The sequence below is a fragment of the Nomascus leucogenys genome, chromosome 22a (assembly GCF_006542625.1).
Source record: "Nomascus leucogenys isolate Asia chromosome 22a, Asia_NLE_v1, whole genome shotgun sequence".
Lineage (NCBI taxonomy): Eukaryota > Metazoa > Chordata > Mammalia > Primates > Hylobatidae > Nomascus > Nomascus leucogenys.
Window position 1 is genome coordinate 126,143,263 of NC_044402.1, and position 13,896 is coordinate 126,157,158.

Sequence of the window (13,896 nt, forward strand, 5' to 3'; positions counted from 1 at the left end):
TGATCCTGTTTATTTTTTAGGACTTTTTTTTTTTAGGTCAATGAATGCATTATTGCTGGCGAAAACTGAGACAAATAATCCGAGTAAGAATATCATTTAGTAGCTGGGATCAAAAGTTCATAAAAAGCCTTGTAGATGGTTTGGAAAATAGGGAACAGATGTGAAATCTAGGTAGAAGAGGAAGAATTTGTTGACAGTTTGAGTGTCTGTATATGTAGGAAGTATATAGGTGTCAAATTTCTTGGAAGCATTTGTTCTCTGTGACTGAGAGAATGATGCTTTGAAGACAAAGTTTCATTAGAGGGAAAAGGGAGATGGCGATGATATTGGTTTAGAACATGCTAATCTTGGGTGTCAAAGGAACACTCATTTGGAAATGTGCAGTATTTTGTTGAGAGGGCAAACAGATGTCTCAGAATGGAGGTAACCATGGAATATTAGATTTGAAAATCATGTGGACAGGATAGCACTGAAGTCTTAAAAATTGATATTTGTCAACGACAAGCACAGAAAAATCATAAAAGGGGAAACAGAACTTTGACCTACACTGAAGCATGAGGGGCAATAAGAGAAGTCAGTGGAAATACCAAGTAGGACAAATTGGAAAAATGCAAAAGCAAGAGAGGACAGTATTTAGGAAGCCAAGGAAATAGGACATTCCAGAAAGAAGCTGCGGTCTAAAAGAGATAAAATGGTTCTAAAGGTATTGAGAAGAATCTAGAGAAAAATAAAACTTTCTAGTTTATGCCATTAGCAAAGAAAAGGTTACTTTTTTTTTTTTTTTTTTTTTTTGATGGAGTCTTGCCCTGTCGCCCAGGCTGGAGTACAGTGGCACCATCCACTCACCGCAAGCTCCGCCTCCCGGGTTCACGCCATGCTCCTGCCTCAGTCTCCAGAGTAGCTGGGACTACAGGTGCCCACCACCATTCCCAGCTAATTTTTTTTTTGTATTTTTAGTAGAGATGGGGTTTCATAGTGTTAGCCAGGATGGTCTCGATCTCCTGACCTGGTGACCCGCCCGTCTTGGCCTCCCAAAGTGCTGGGATTACAGGCATGAGCCACCGCTTTAAGAAAACCATTTCAGTAGACTCTTTGGTGGTAGAAGCCAGAGTACAACAGATACACAAAGAATGTGACTTAAGGACAGTGATAAGAAGTTGAGAACCCCTTTTGAGACTTTGCCATCTTGTTCAAAGCTGCATCCCTGGCGGCTAACAATGTACTGGGCACAAAAGAGATGCTCAACAGATGTTTGTGAATTAAAGATGAATGAATGATTTAGCAAATGAATGAGAGAGAAGAAAAAATAGCAGAAGGGAAGGAGAAAGGGAGGGAGAGAGAGAAATAGAGAAAGAATACAAGAGATGAAGCAGGAGCTCACGATGTTTGAGCTAAGTATTGCTAAAGAAAGGGGAGTTGGAAATGTTTAGGATTGCTGATGAGAATAATCAATGAAGAATATACCATGGAGAATAAAGTGGAAGAATAATATATGTGGAAAAATTGTTAAGAAATATTGAGTCAGCATACCAGAGGAAAAAATATAGTTAATGATGTAGAGAAGTTGAAAGATGTAGAGGAGAAAGACCCAGGGACCACTCATTGGAGAATCTTGTTAGTGAAATAGACCTTGAGGTATTATTCTGAGGGACTAGGCTCAGATTTGTCAAAACCGAGGTTTCCTAAAGCTTGCAGTCATAAAGAGGTGTGTACTACGTGTAACTGCAGAATTATCTTAATTCTTAAGAAGGGTAAGTTTAAGTTACGTTCATTATTTAGAAAGACATTGAATTATTTTTGGATTGATATGAAACATGAAACTGTTTTATTTTTATTCCTTGATAGTTCATTTTTCACAATGATTCTGTAAATACATGGCTAGGATTTCCAGATCTGTCTGAGGTGTGCTTTTCCCTTTCATCTCCATGACTCTGTTTTAAACTGCAAAATATTTGAGACCTCAGCAGAATATTTTGCAAGAAGCATTTCACTGTGCTCAAATATTTTCAATTTCCAGGTACTTTCTATAAAGTCTTTTAGATCTTGTTTTGTTCAAGAAATTTAGAGCATTATTTCATTAAATCTTAAGACACTATTATCAGAAGAAGCACATATTACAAATGTTTGGGAAGGGCGAATGCTGTAGGTTTAAGACAGCTAACACAAAAGGTTTTTTACCTCAGTCTTCTGATTTTGTTTGACAAATCACCCCATCTCTCTGCTAGAAGGTCAATGAATAGATGGCAATATACCTGGGAAGTACAGGTTTCAAGAAAACTCATTTTTCTGGTGTGAAATTTCATGCCAGAAATAGTTTGGGGTCATGCTAATCCCTTTCTTCCAATATTATGGAGAATAGAGATTTTGCAAAATGGGGTACATATTTTGGTAGTTTTGCACCCTAAAACAGTAGTAAAAGAGGAAGCATTCAAGGGTGGTGTCAGTGTCTAATACTGTGTCATAGATGATAGTCTGGGCTGAGAAAGTAACTAGTTGCCTTATTACTGATAGGAAACTTTTCAGAGAAGAAAACATACTGAAATTATACTGGAGAGTATGGCATCTGCCACTTCTTTGAGTTGTTTGGGTCTTTCTCAAATCCAGGACATGACTTTACGGTTCTCACTAATAGGAACATGTGTTCTCCCTCTAGGTCCAACTTCAAACTGGCTTAAGGTTTGAGAGTAAACATAACTGATCTCAGAAGCATACAATCTAGTCTCCAGATCATAAGTGTATGGACAAACCAGAGAGTAGCCTCTTGACTCTGGAATTCAAAGTGCCATTGGTGTCAATCAAGATGTTTACAAAGTTGAAGGAGAATGATATGTAATCCAGGGATTTGTTAAATAATGATTAATTTAGAGGCTTCTGCTGTGTTATCTCAGGCATGTAAACAATGTATAAAACAATATGAGAGAGAGATATTGGTAGCCTCTATTTTGAGGTGAAGATAACAAAACTGAACGAATTAATGTGCCTGGGGTCACAGAACTAGTTTGTAATAGAGCTAGAATTGTATGTTCAATTTTTCAAATTGGCCATTGTGATATCTGAAAACAGCATTCCATCATACATTTTTTTGTTTGTTTCAACAGTGAAAGCAATTATCAGCTAATCATACCTAAGCCTCATAGTATCATTGTAGTTTTTCTTTCCAATGAGAGTTTGAAAATGCCAATCCCAAAATAGTTCAAAAAGAAAAGTTTCTGGAACTACCTAGCAGTTTTTATTGGGTCACATCTTTCTCTCTCTTCCACTATCTCTACCCACTTTCCACTTGCTATAAACAATGCATGGTCTGTGCTCTCAAGGAGCTCACAGACCAGTGGAGGAGATCAACTCAGAGAACACACCTGAAGGGTGTGATAAAGGAGGTGCTATCACATGGAGGAGCATAGAGTCCTTTGGCAATGTTAAGGCAGGAACATGTTCCATTAGAGAATTCTTGAGGTCAGAAAGGAAACATGTTGCAGATGAGAACTGGCATAGAATCCAGACCTTAAAAGATCATGAGTATAACTTAAAAGTTTGGATTTTTAGTCCAAAGAAATGGAAGAGCTATCAAAGGGTTTTAATTTAGAGAGTGACATGAGCAAATCTGCATTTAGAAGGATAAATCTGGCAGCACTGTAGAGAAAGATCAGCTAAGAGGCAATTGCATTAATTTAGCCAAGAAGTGATGAGCACCTAAACCAAAGCTGAGCGGTAGAGATGGAGAGAAGGGGATTAAGCTGATCTCTGCATTCAGATTACTGGTTCCAACAGGGACCAAAATTAATAGTGTATGAGTAGTCACAGACTTTTCCTTTCTCCTTCATCATAAATTGAGAAAATGGCCACTGAAGAAGGAAATAGAGAAGAATGTCATTAAGTAATAGTATCATCCGTCCTGTCGCTTAAGAAACCTGTGAGTTATTCTTGAACTATTCCCAAACATATATGTATACATTCGTTTGTTTAATTGATACTTATTGGTTGCTCCTTTGGGCCAAACACTGTTCCAGCCATTGGAAATACAAGACAGACAAGGTCCAATTAAGTTCTGCCCAAATATACTGATAATTTTTCAATTTCTACAGATCCCCACTGCCAGCTCACAAATCCGCTTCTTCCTTCCACTTCTCTCTTCATCTGATGACGTCTTACTCATGATCTGCATCAGCTGAAAAGCCACATCTTCCCATGGGGCTTCCCGGCCCTTTGGTGGTTGTTAGGGCCCCAGGACTTGTTCTTCCATTGCACCTACCTTATACTTCTTGTGAGAGAACATCTGATCACAGGGTGCTGAAATCATAGGGGTTCAAGAGCCTGTTATTTTCTGAGGACCCTGACCACTCTGCTCTGTTCACTGCCTGACAAACTATAGACACTTGGATATTTTGTACATAAATAGTGAGTAAATAAATTCCTCAAGACAGAGTTGTTTTGTCCTCCTTAAAAATTATACCTTTAGAAAGCTAAACCAGTTATTATACTTTAAACTGGCATTAAGTTAAGGCCTTCTGCTTGGGAGGTTCAAGGCCATTGTATGTTATTCTATATTTCTAGTTTCTACTTCTAGGTTGAAAAAAATGAGCCACATATGGTTAGCTAAACTCATTTCTAAAAACTTGGCATGTTCTCAAACCATATTCAAAGCTTATGTCAGTTTTGAAGACACAAATAAAATATATTTTCCAGAACTTCCCTTCCTCTGGTTGAATTTTTGGAAAAGATCTCCCATGACGTGAACTTCTGTAAACTGTATTCTAAGTTCAATCTGAATATTATAATTTATTTTCCATATACCTTCTCTTTAGGCCATGACACTTCAAGGAGTAGAAGAGTCTTATGTATAGAAATGAGGAATGTTTTAATTTTAGATTCCAAAGTACCGTAGATAATAACATATGTTAATCTTAAAAGCACTTGTCATGTTTTAAGTAAAAATAAGTCTCTTAAAGATGTTCCATAGAATTTATTCTGGCTTTAATAAGCATTATATTTCTGTCCTGCCTCTTTAGGAACTCAGAAATGAAGAAAAAGAACTTTGATAGAGGTTAAAAAAATCTCTCTACTTCCCTCTGTAACCTCCTTACTTTATTATAATTAAGCATCACTTTAATGGGCAGCAATATTAACCTCAAACTCTTGGTAATAGCACTTTGTGATAAATAAGTTGTGTGCTTGTTTTTCAAGCATAACTCCCTAGCCATGATTACCCTAAGCTCTAACATTCATAAAAATCTTAAATTATCATGGTGTTTGATACAGATGACCATAAAATCCATTCAATAGATTTGCACAACTCTATAATTATGTCCAGCTGATAATTATGGCTTTTTTTCCTTGACTTTTTCTTTTCATTTACTATCTGGATTTGGAAGTATATTGCATGACAATACTGTTGAAGCCCTCTTACAAAAATAAACAAAATGTATTAATATGATTAGAGTATGTTTTCCTTCATGGTGCTCTAGGGTGGAAACTTATTAAAAATGGCTATTTGATGACTGGGAACAGAAAGATAAAATTTGATGCAGATAAAAGATAAAAATTGATACAGAGTTAGGTAAGTCAGGAAGGAAGGGGAGGTAAATTAACATTTGTCCAGCCTCCTGTCATAGTACACTTAGGCTGCTAGGATAAATACCACAGATATTTATTTCACACAGTTCTGGGAGCTGGAATATCCAAGCTCGAGCTAATGGCAGATTCAGTGTCTGGTGAGGTCCTGCCTCCTGGTTCATTGATGACTGTTTTCTCTGTGTCCTCACGCCATAGAAGGGGTGAGAGAGTTCTCTGAGATCTCTTTAATGAGGGCCCTAATTTCATTCTGAGGGTTTTGCCCCCAAGACTTAATCACTTCCCAAAGTCTCCATCTGCAAATACACATGAATTTGGGGTGGGGGAGCAGGGGGTACAAACATTCAGTCTATAGCACCTGTACTTTTATCAATCACCTTGATAGGCTATTTTAAAATGTCTTATCTCATTTTACTTTGTAACAACCCTGGAAAGTGTTTATTTATAAAAATAAGCTAACTGAAGTTCATAAAATATATGTCTTCTACCTATAATTGGATAGCTAGTAAATAAGTTGGTTAGTTACATATCTCAAATTCTAAGATACTGAATTTTGGCAGAGGTGAAATCTCCTACCAAGGAGAAAGAACATATGTGATATTTACAATATATCATTTTAGGCCAGGCAAGGTGGCTCATGCCTGTAACCCCAGTACTTTGGGAGGCCGAGGCAAGCGGATCACCAGGTCAGGAGTTTGAGACCAGCCTGGCCAAGGTGGTGAAACCCCGTCTCTACTAAAAATACAAAAATTAGCTGGGTATGGTGATGTGTGCCTGTAATCCCAGCTACTTGGGAGACTGAGGCAGGAGAATTGCTTGAACCTGGGAGGCAGAGGTTGCAGTGAGCCGAGATTGCACCACCGCACTCCAGCCTGGGTGATGGAGCGAGACTCCATCTCGAAAAAAAAGAAATCATCATCTTAAAGTATAATATCTGGAACTAATAGAAACTGAGTCCTTTCTCTTCAGGACAGTTTTGTTTTTTTTTTCTTGTCGTTTTATTTTGTTTTTCTATAACAGTTCATCACAGCAGTTAATAAAAAGATGTGTAAAAATCCCACTTTTAACACTTGACCTTCATATCCAAGAAGTATCAATAAAGAGCCAGACACAGGAAATTAATGTCTGAAAAAAACTAGGAGACTTAAAATATTAGGTGCATAAAGTAGAAAATAGATATCACTGAGGATATGAAGTGGTGAAAATGAGCGTTTGAGCCTAAGGCAAGAAATCCACAAATTATGGTTTTGAACGAGCATGTGTGGCTCAGGGAAGACATTAAGGGTAATGGTGAGTGAACAATTTGGAAGAAAATATGAACACAGTTTAATTTTACTGAAGCCAAGTTTTCGTATCCAAGTATACTGCCTGATTTAAAAACTATATATAGGGCAAATATATAAAGCAGTTAATTATTTTTATTCATAGTGTTAAATAGGAGGGTTTTCTTCAAATAATAAAGCGGGATGTATTTGTTTCCTGTGTTGTATCATCCTCAGTCTATCCCTGACACCAGTTGCATTTTCTGATAAAAGTTAGCCAATAGCTCTTATTTAGTAACTACTGTCTGCAGATTATTATACTGGTTCATTTAGGACTTTTCTCCATACATTTGTCAGGAAACCCAAATATAATTGGCTTTAACAAAATGGAATTTAGTAGTTGACATACCTGAACAGTTCTGGGATTATTCTAGCTGCAGACATAGCTATAGCCAGATCTTCTTCAAGGCCTGGAGACCTGGTCCCACTTATCTTCCTTCATAATGGGAAGAAGGATGAAGCAGGTCCAGACTTCTGGCCAGTGCAGCTTCATGCAAGCCCTGGGTTCACTCCGATTGGACCACCTTGAGGACTTTGCCGGTTCCTAAAATAGTCACGGTGGACAGGGTGATCCAACGTTTGTTTGGCTGAGACTGAGCAATATAGTGGACTGAGAGAAAAAAAAAATTCCCTACAGGAATTTCCATTGCAAAGATAAAGGAGATTGCATCCCTGGGAAGCAAAAGTGAAATATGTTCACAAATTTTTTTAACTAATCCTTCCATTAGGCTATCTCCAAAGTGGACTTACTTCCATTATTCATTTTTCCTTGTAAAACAAATATGTGCTAGTGACTAGAGTGGTGAGCAAGGAGACAGAATGCCTGCTTTCATGAATCTGGGGGTAAGTGAATGTGACCAGCCATTGGTACTCAAGGTCAATGGGGCTGTGGAGAGTGTGTGAATATGATGAATTGTATGACAAGTTCCATCTGCCAAAAGTCAAAGCAGATGTACCTAATTATGCCTCTCTCTTAAAAGTCTGACTTTGAGTTGAGGCATCTTCCTTGTCAAATAGGAAGAGGTGTTACTAGTGGCTCTTTCAATGGCCAGTTTCCATGAGCACAGCTCAGCCTAGCTGGTCCTGATACCTAGAAAAGGCCATTGTGCTGGAGCAGGGATCCTTCTGGTAGGATGGGCCAGGAGGATATTCAGTGGGCAGCACAAAGTGAGCATTTAGCTTTGAGCATCTAAAGAGAAGGCAACAGGGAGGCAGCATCAAATATAAAATTTTAAATCGTACTTTTAATGAAGAAAGTGTAAATATTAGTTTCTTTCTATTCATTCATAGTGAAATGCCCACATGAAAGATTCCAAGAGTTAACAGGTGACAGTGGCCCACCTGCCCACAGGCAAATCTCATCCTCTTCTTTACAGCTGTAACCGCCACCATTTCCCTTTTAGATGTACCCCCATTTAATTTATGGTTGAATGTGCCCTTTCCCTGATACTAGATAAAAACATCTTTTTGAAAATTTAACACAAAAAATCCTAAATGGTTTGCAAAGTTTGCAAAGGTAGAAATATACTAGAGTATGAATCAGTTTCAGAGATAGGTTTTTGAGCTCAGCTCCAAAGTATCACTACAGAAAAGAACTATTCATGCAGGCAAACTCCTAGGCAACCCTTCAGTTTGTATCTCAAATTTCTAGACGTGCATAAAAGAGGATCAATATCTTTATCTACTTATCTATCAATCATTATCTAGCTATCAGTCTACATCATTGTCATCATCATTATCTATCTGGAGTGGGATTATATTTTTCCCAATGCTTAGCAAAGATAACTCTACTACAAAATATTGACATGTTTGCCTCAAAATTGCATGCAGAAGCAACACCCCTGTCACTTTTGAAGATGATGTCTCACCTCAGCAGCTCGCCTTTCTCATGGGTTTTGTTTTTGTCTTCGAAAGGAAGCAGTTCTCATAGGGAAATACACAACATCAATGCTGATGGATTTCAAGCAGACAGCAAGACAAGGAACAAACTGGTGATTAGCGTTGTCAGAGCAGTTTTGAAGTGCTTGTTTTGTACCTTTCTTTATCGGTCCTAATCAGCAGGTGCTTTGAAATATTGATGCAAGTATTTAAGAAAGTTAACAACATGAGGGGTATAGTTGCCTAGATTATCTTGATACCTTGAGTTAAATGTAGGATTTTATTTTGACTTTCTTTGTGTGAAGTTTTTTGAGGTTACATGGTACCATATGGCATGCTTTACAGGCATGGCCTTATAATGCAAATGATTACCCTGTAAGCAAAATTCAGTAGGAAAAGACTTAAATAAATGTAGGAATTTTAAGGCTAAAATTATTGACTGCATTTTATGTGTCAGACTGCTAAGTGCTTCGTATGCAGTAAATCAGGTAAATTTGATACCAGTTTGACGGGGCCAATGCCGCTATTAAACAGCTAAGGAAATGGCCCCAGGGATTCAGTAGCTAATGTTATACAGCTGCTAAATAATGGCTCTGGGATAGTCTATAACTCCATGGTTCCAGTGCACAAATGTCCAGGCCTGTCTACTAGCCAATAATTTGTTTGGTGGAGAAATTTACAAACATTGCATCAATTACTTCTGGAAAAATAACCCTCCTTGATTTAGATAATATTTTACACTTTGTGTTTTGTAATGGAATAACTAACCAACAGACAAGTAGATCTCACAACATTGCCTTCATTATATGAGAAAAAGCATACTTGTTTAAATTCAGGATTATGAAACTTGTTTTTATTTTTATAACATGAGATGTGTCAGGCTTAATCTATCTTGAGTGTTGGAGTCTTATTGCAACAAGACTCTTTCTTTAGCCCACATAACTTTCACTTCCAGCCAAATATTCTTATGGTGCAGTTAGCTTCTAACTCCTCATTTAAATGCTCTAAGCCTCATTTAAATGCTCAGTCTGAAGCAGGAGAATGACCTATTTTCACAGGCATTCCTTATTTCTGGGGTCTTCCATTTGTCGTGACGCCTTCTTTTTCCCTGCTTCTTTGGTTTCTGAATGCCAGAGGAATTGTTCCCAAGTACGTCAGTTCAGGTCTCCCAGGAAGCAGACACCATGACAGAGTTAGAAGTCTGGGAGGTTTATTGGGAAGAATGCCTGTGAGAGATAAAGAAGGAGGAAGCAGAAGAGGCAGGACAAACCTCAGATCACAATGCAGGTCTAGCACCTGTAAAAGGAGAGGGGGAGGAAAAGCAATTGAATAGGAAGATCATCAGACTGTGGTGCAGTGATGAGAAGGAAGGTCTTGACCAGTGCAATAGGGAAAGCCAGCCATAAAGATTGCCTGAATCTGGGAAGAAGTAACCAGGTGTAATACCTCATTGTGCTCATCCATTGTCTAGGAGCTGCCCACGGACAACACAGCCTCAACTAAAATGCTGCGCCAGACTTGGGAGATGGCAGCTGTCAGCTGTCAGCTGACTGCTACCCTCAGAGGAGGTTCTCTCTTGAGGGACTTCTGAGCCACACACCTCCATGGCTGCCACAGTTCACTCCCTAGACTCAGCTGATGTCCTTCTCTTGCAGGTTTGGGGAACAGTCCTCTCCTGGCTCCCTTCTGGCTCTTCTTGAGGGGAAACTTGGAAGGGTGCAGTTAGTGAGACAAACTATAGCCCTCATCACTGCAGTTTGTATGGGAGCTACGACTGGTTCTTGTCATCTCCCTCCTCCATCGTTCATCCTAAATTCACCCCACCTTCAGGAAACACTTCCACTTGTCTCAGTGGCTTACTTGGTGGAGAGACTAATCTCTCACTCATGAGAAGTTGGAGCCCCTGGTAACCATAACCTTTCTGGGCCAGGGTTGCTGCGTATGACCTTTCAAAGTCACATTTGGGCAAGACAGTACCAAGAGGCACCCAAGTGGATAACCTTGGTTTCACACATACTTCTCTCTGCCCCATTGCATAAAATCAGCCTTACCTCCTGCTGACCAGGATCAAGGATATCTTCCACAATGGCAACGATACTTCTGTTTTGTTTGTTTGTTTGTTTTAGAGCTAGGGTCTTGCTCTGTTGCCCAGGCTGGAGTGGTGCAGTGGTATGATCATAGCCCACTGCAGGTCTGAACTCTTGGGCTCAGGCAAACCTCCCACCTCAGTCTCCAGAGTGTCTGGGAAACAGGTATACACCACCATGATCAGCTTCTTGTTGCCTGTTACCCACTACACAAGGGGTGTTCAAATTGCCCAAGGGGCAGCTATAAGTTGTTCAATGGGACACTTGCTGTGTCTTCTAGAAAGAGTGTGCCCTCTTTGGGGACCTGGACCTTTTAACTCTGTAGAGTCCAGAGTTACAGGGATTGGAAACATAAAGTACTCAATGGATCATTGTTGTCTTGTCAGCTAACTTCATTCCTCATGGCAAGTGCTCTCTTAAGAGATCTCAGTTGCATACCATCACAGCTGCCAGGTATTTGATCTCCTACCCACCCGTACAAGGAATATGCATCCCCATATATTGCCATATGACTTGCAGTACTTATTGGAGGAGAATATGTCCCCAGGCCACTGACCTCAAGCTTGACCATAAGACTGGTTTTAGTCAGTGGAGAGTGATGGAAAGATTATAAGCCACATCTGAGCAGAAGCCAGGAGAGACGTTATATAAGTTAGTTGGTGTTTTTCCTTCTCTACCAGGAGAAAAAGTCCCAATGGGGATCCATCCTGGGGTGAAGAAGATATGTGAAACAGAGCCACAGATGTGCATTCATACGAGCAAGAAACAAACCTATATCATTAAAAAGCATTAGGGACTGGGGATGGTTTGTTACTGCAGGATGATAACCCAGTAAGATTTGGCTAATAGGTTGTAAGTTTTCTCATTCGTGATATTTTGCCTAGTATTTGCTTCTTCCTGATTGCTTCTAATTGATGCATCTACTCATTAATGGCCCTAACTATTGTTCTTAATATTTCTGGGCGGAGGCGGCGTGGGCGGGGGGGGGGGTGTTGGATTAGCTACATCAGAAACATCTGGATATAGTTTTAAAAACACAAATTCATCTTCTACACCTACAGAGATTCTCATTCAACAGGTATGATTCAATCATTGCCCTTCATATAGAGTCTGGGAATCTGTATATTTATAAAACTCCACAGGTTCCTAGCAAATTCAGAAACTAGTTGAATGCTGTACTTCCCAATCTTCAGTTTGCCTTGGACTAATAATCTTTCCGGGTCTCTTGAGCCTAGATGTGCCATCACCTTTACTGTTTGTCCCTAGCCTTGACTTGAACAATGGTCTTTGAATCCAAATTTGTTTTTGTCCTATTCTTCATCTTGCATTTACAGCCTGGTCAAACTAAACTTGCAGTGGTACCTGCTAGTGCTTGAAGCATGCATTGAGTTTCTCTTGAAAGAAATGCTAGTGTGTGTGTGTGTGTGTGTGCACGTGTGTGTGTGTGTAAAAGGCGTATATGAACCAAAGCAGATAGAGTTAGATTAAGTTGTTGTGTGCTGTTAAAAAAGATAATTCTGAAATGAAGAAGCAGAGTAAATTATCAGTCCGGGAAAAGGTTCAGGCTCCATTTAGGTCAAAAGTCACTGAGAAATTGCTGATAGAATTATTTTTAGTAACTCTCATAAATGCCCATGTGCATTAACACATGCATAAATTTCCCCAGGTGGCTGTGTTACCAGAAATGGGATGACTGGCTAAATAAATCCTTAAAGCACCTTTTGTACAGTGATGAAACAGAAATGAACAAAAGACATTAGGGTGAAAAATAATTGAAAGCAAAGTTAGACTACATCAAATATATCATCCAAAGCCACAATCATCACAAACTGAAGATAGAGCTTCCTATACCAAGACTGCCCCTCATGTCCACTACCCCATCCTTTCTCAAATTCTTCATTTTTCACAAACCACTCTGTTTGGATAAGCTTCTAATGTATGTCTTAATTGCCATTCTTTAAAACACACACACACACACACACACACACACACACACACACACACACACAGAATGAGAGAGAGAGACAGAGACAGAGAATAAAACACATAAAAACACTGCACTGACTTTAGGATACTTTTGGCTATGATGTGAACACTGCCCCTTAGCCATCACTTGGACTCCATTCGTGCTTCTGGATACTGTTGATTTTTAATGGACTGAAATTCCAAACACCTTTATTGCAAAGATGGTACTCCGTGCTTAGTGTCTGAATATCAACTGAAAATATTCAGAAAAAAATACATATAAAATATTTTGGGTTGAGTGGCAAGTTATCATTGGTGTTAAAGGCCAGAATCAAGAATCTAATGTTCTTGTTAAATTCTTCTTGTCTGTATCCCCAAAGGACATGTGATTGTCATAAGTCCCCAGTTGAAGAAGGAAAAGAAAATCTCATTTTTCATTATTGTTCCTACTGGAATGTTAAAATTATAACAAACATTGTAACAATATGAAAGATACAAAATTCCATCATATTATGAAGGCAGAGCCAGCCAAAATTAGTTTTACTAAATGAAGATCTGAATAAACTTACATGTCTGGAAAGGTAGACTCAGCAAGCTTCCAAACTTCATATACCCAGAGGTACTTCTTACCATTCAAACATATCTAAGAAAATTAGTCAAATATTTTGTAATGGTATTTTTAAAAAATTGTGTTTACTCTTGGTGAATGAACTTCATAGATAAAAAGAAACTCTAGAAAAATCTTCCTTTTAAAAGTTTACATTCACATTTGTGTCCCTTCTCTTCATAAAGGAGTCACTATTACTTAATAGAATAGACAGAGGCCCAAGAGTCATTTCCTAAATAATTGCTTGAGTTTCAAAATTAGAGGGGATTTCTTATATTTTAATATTTTTGTTCAAACTTTCCTATGTAAAACTTAAGAACCTTAAATTTGGAAACTTTGCATACACTGAATATTTATGAAGTATTAGAATCATCTCAGGATCAAACGATATTTAAGCTACACTTCTTTACTCAATGTTGCTGTTTTATTCCGTGTGTCTGATTTCTTAGTAGAACTCTTTCTAATGTAA

The 13,896-nt window shown here is 38.6% G+C and overlaps 1 protein-coding gene across 5 annotated transcripts in view; it reads left to right on the plus strand.

Annotated features, from left to right (window-relative positions):
- The window catches only part of NYAP2 (neuronal tyrosine-phosphorylated phosphoinositide-3-kinase adaptor 2), a 332,390-nt gene that overhangs the window by 103,549 nt on the left and 214,945 nt on the right, over positions 1-13,896 (plus strand). The window lies entirely within an intron of this gene.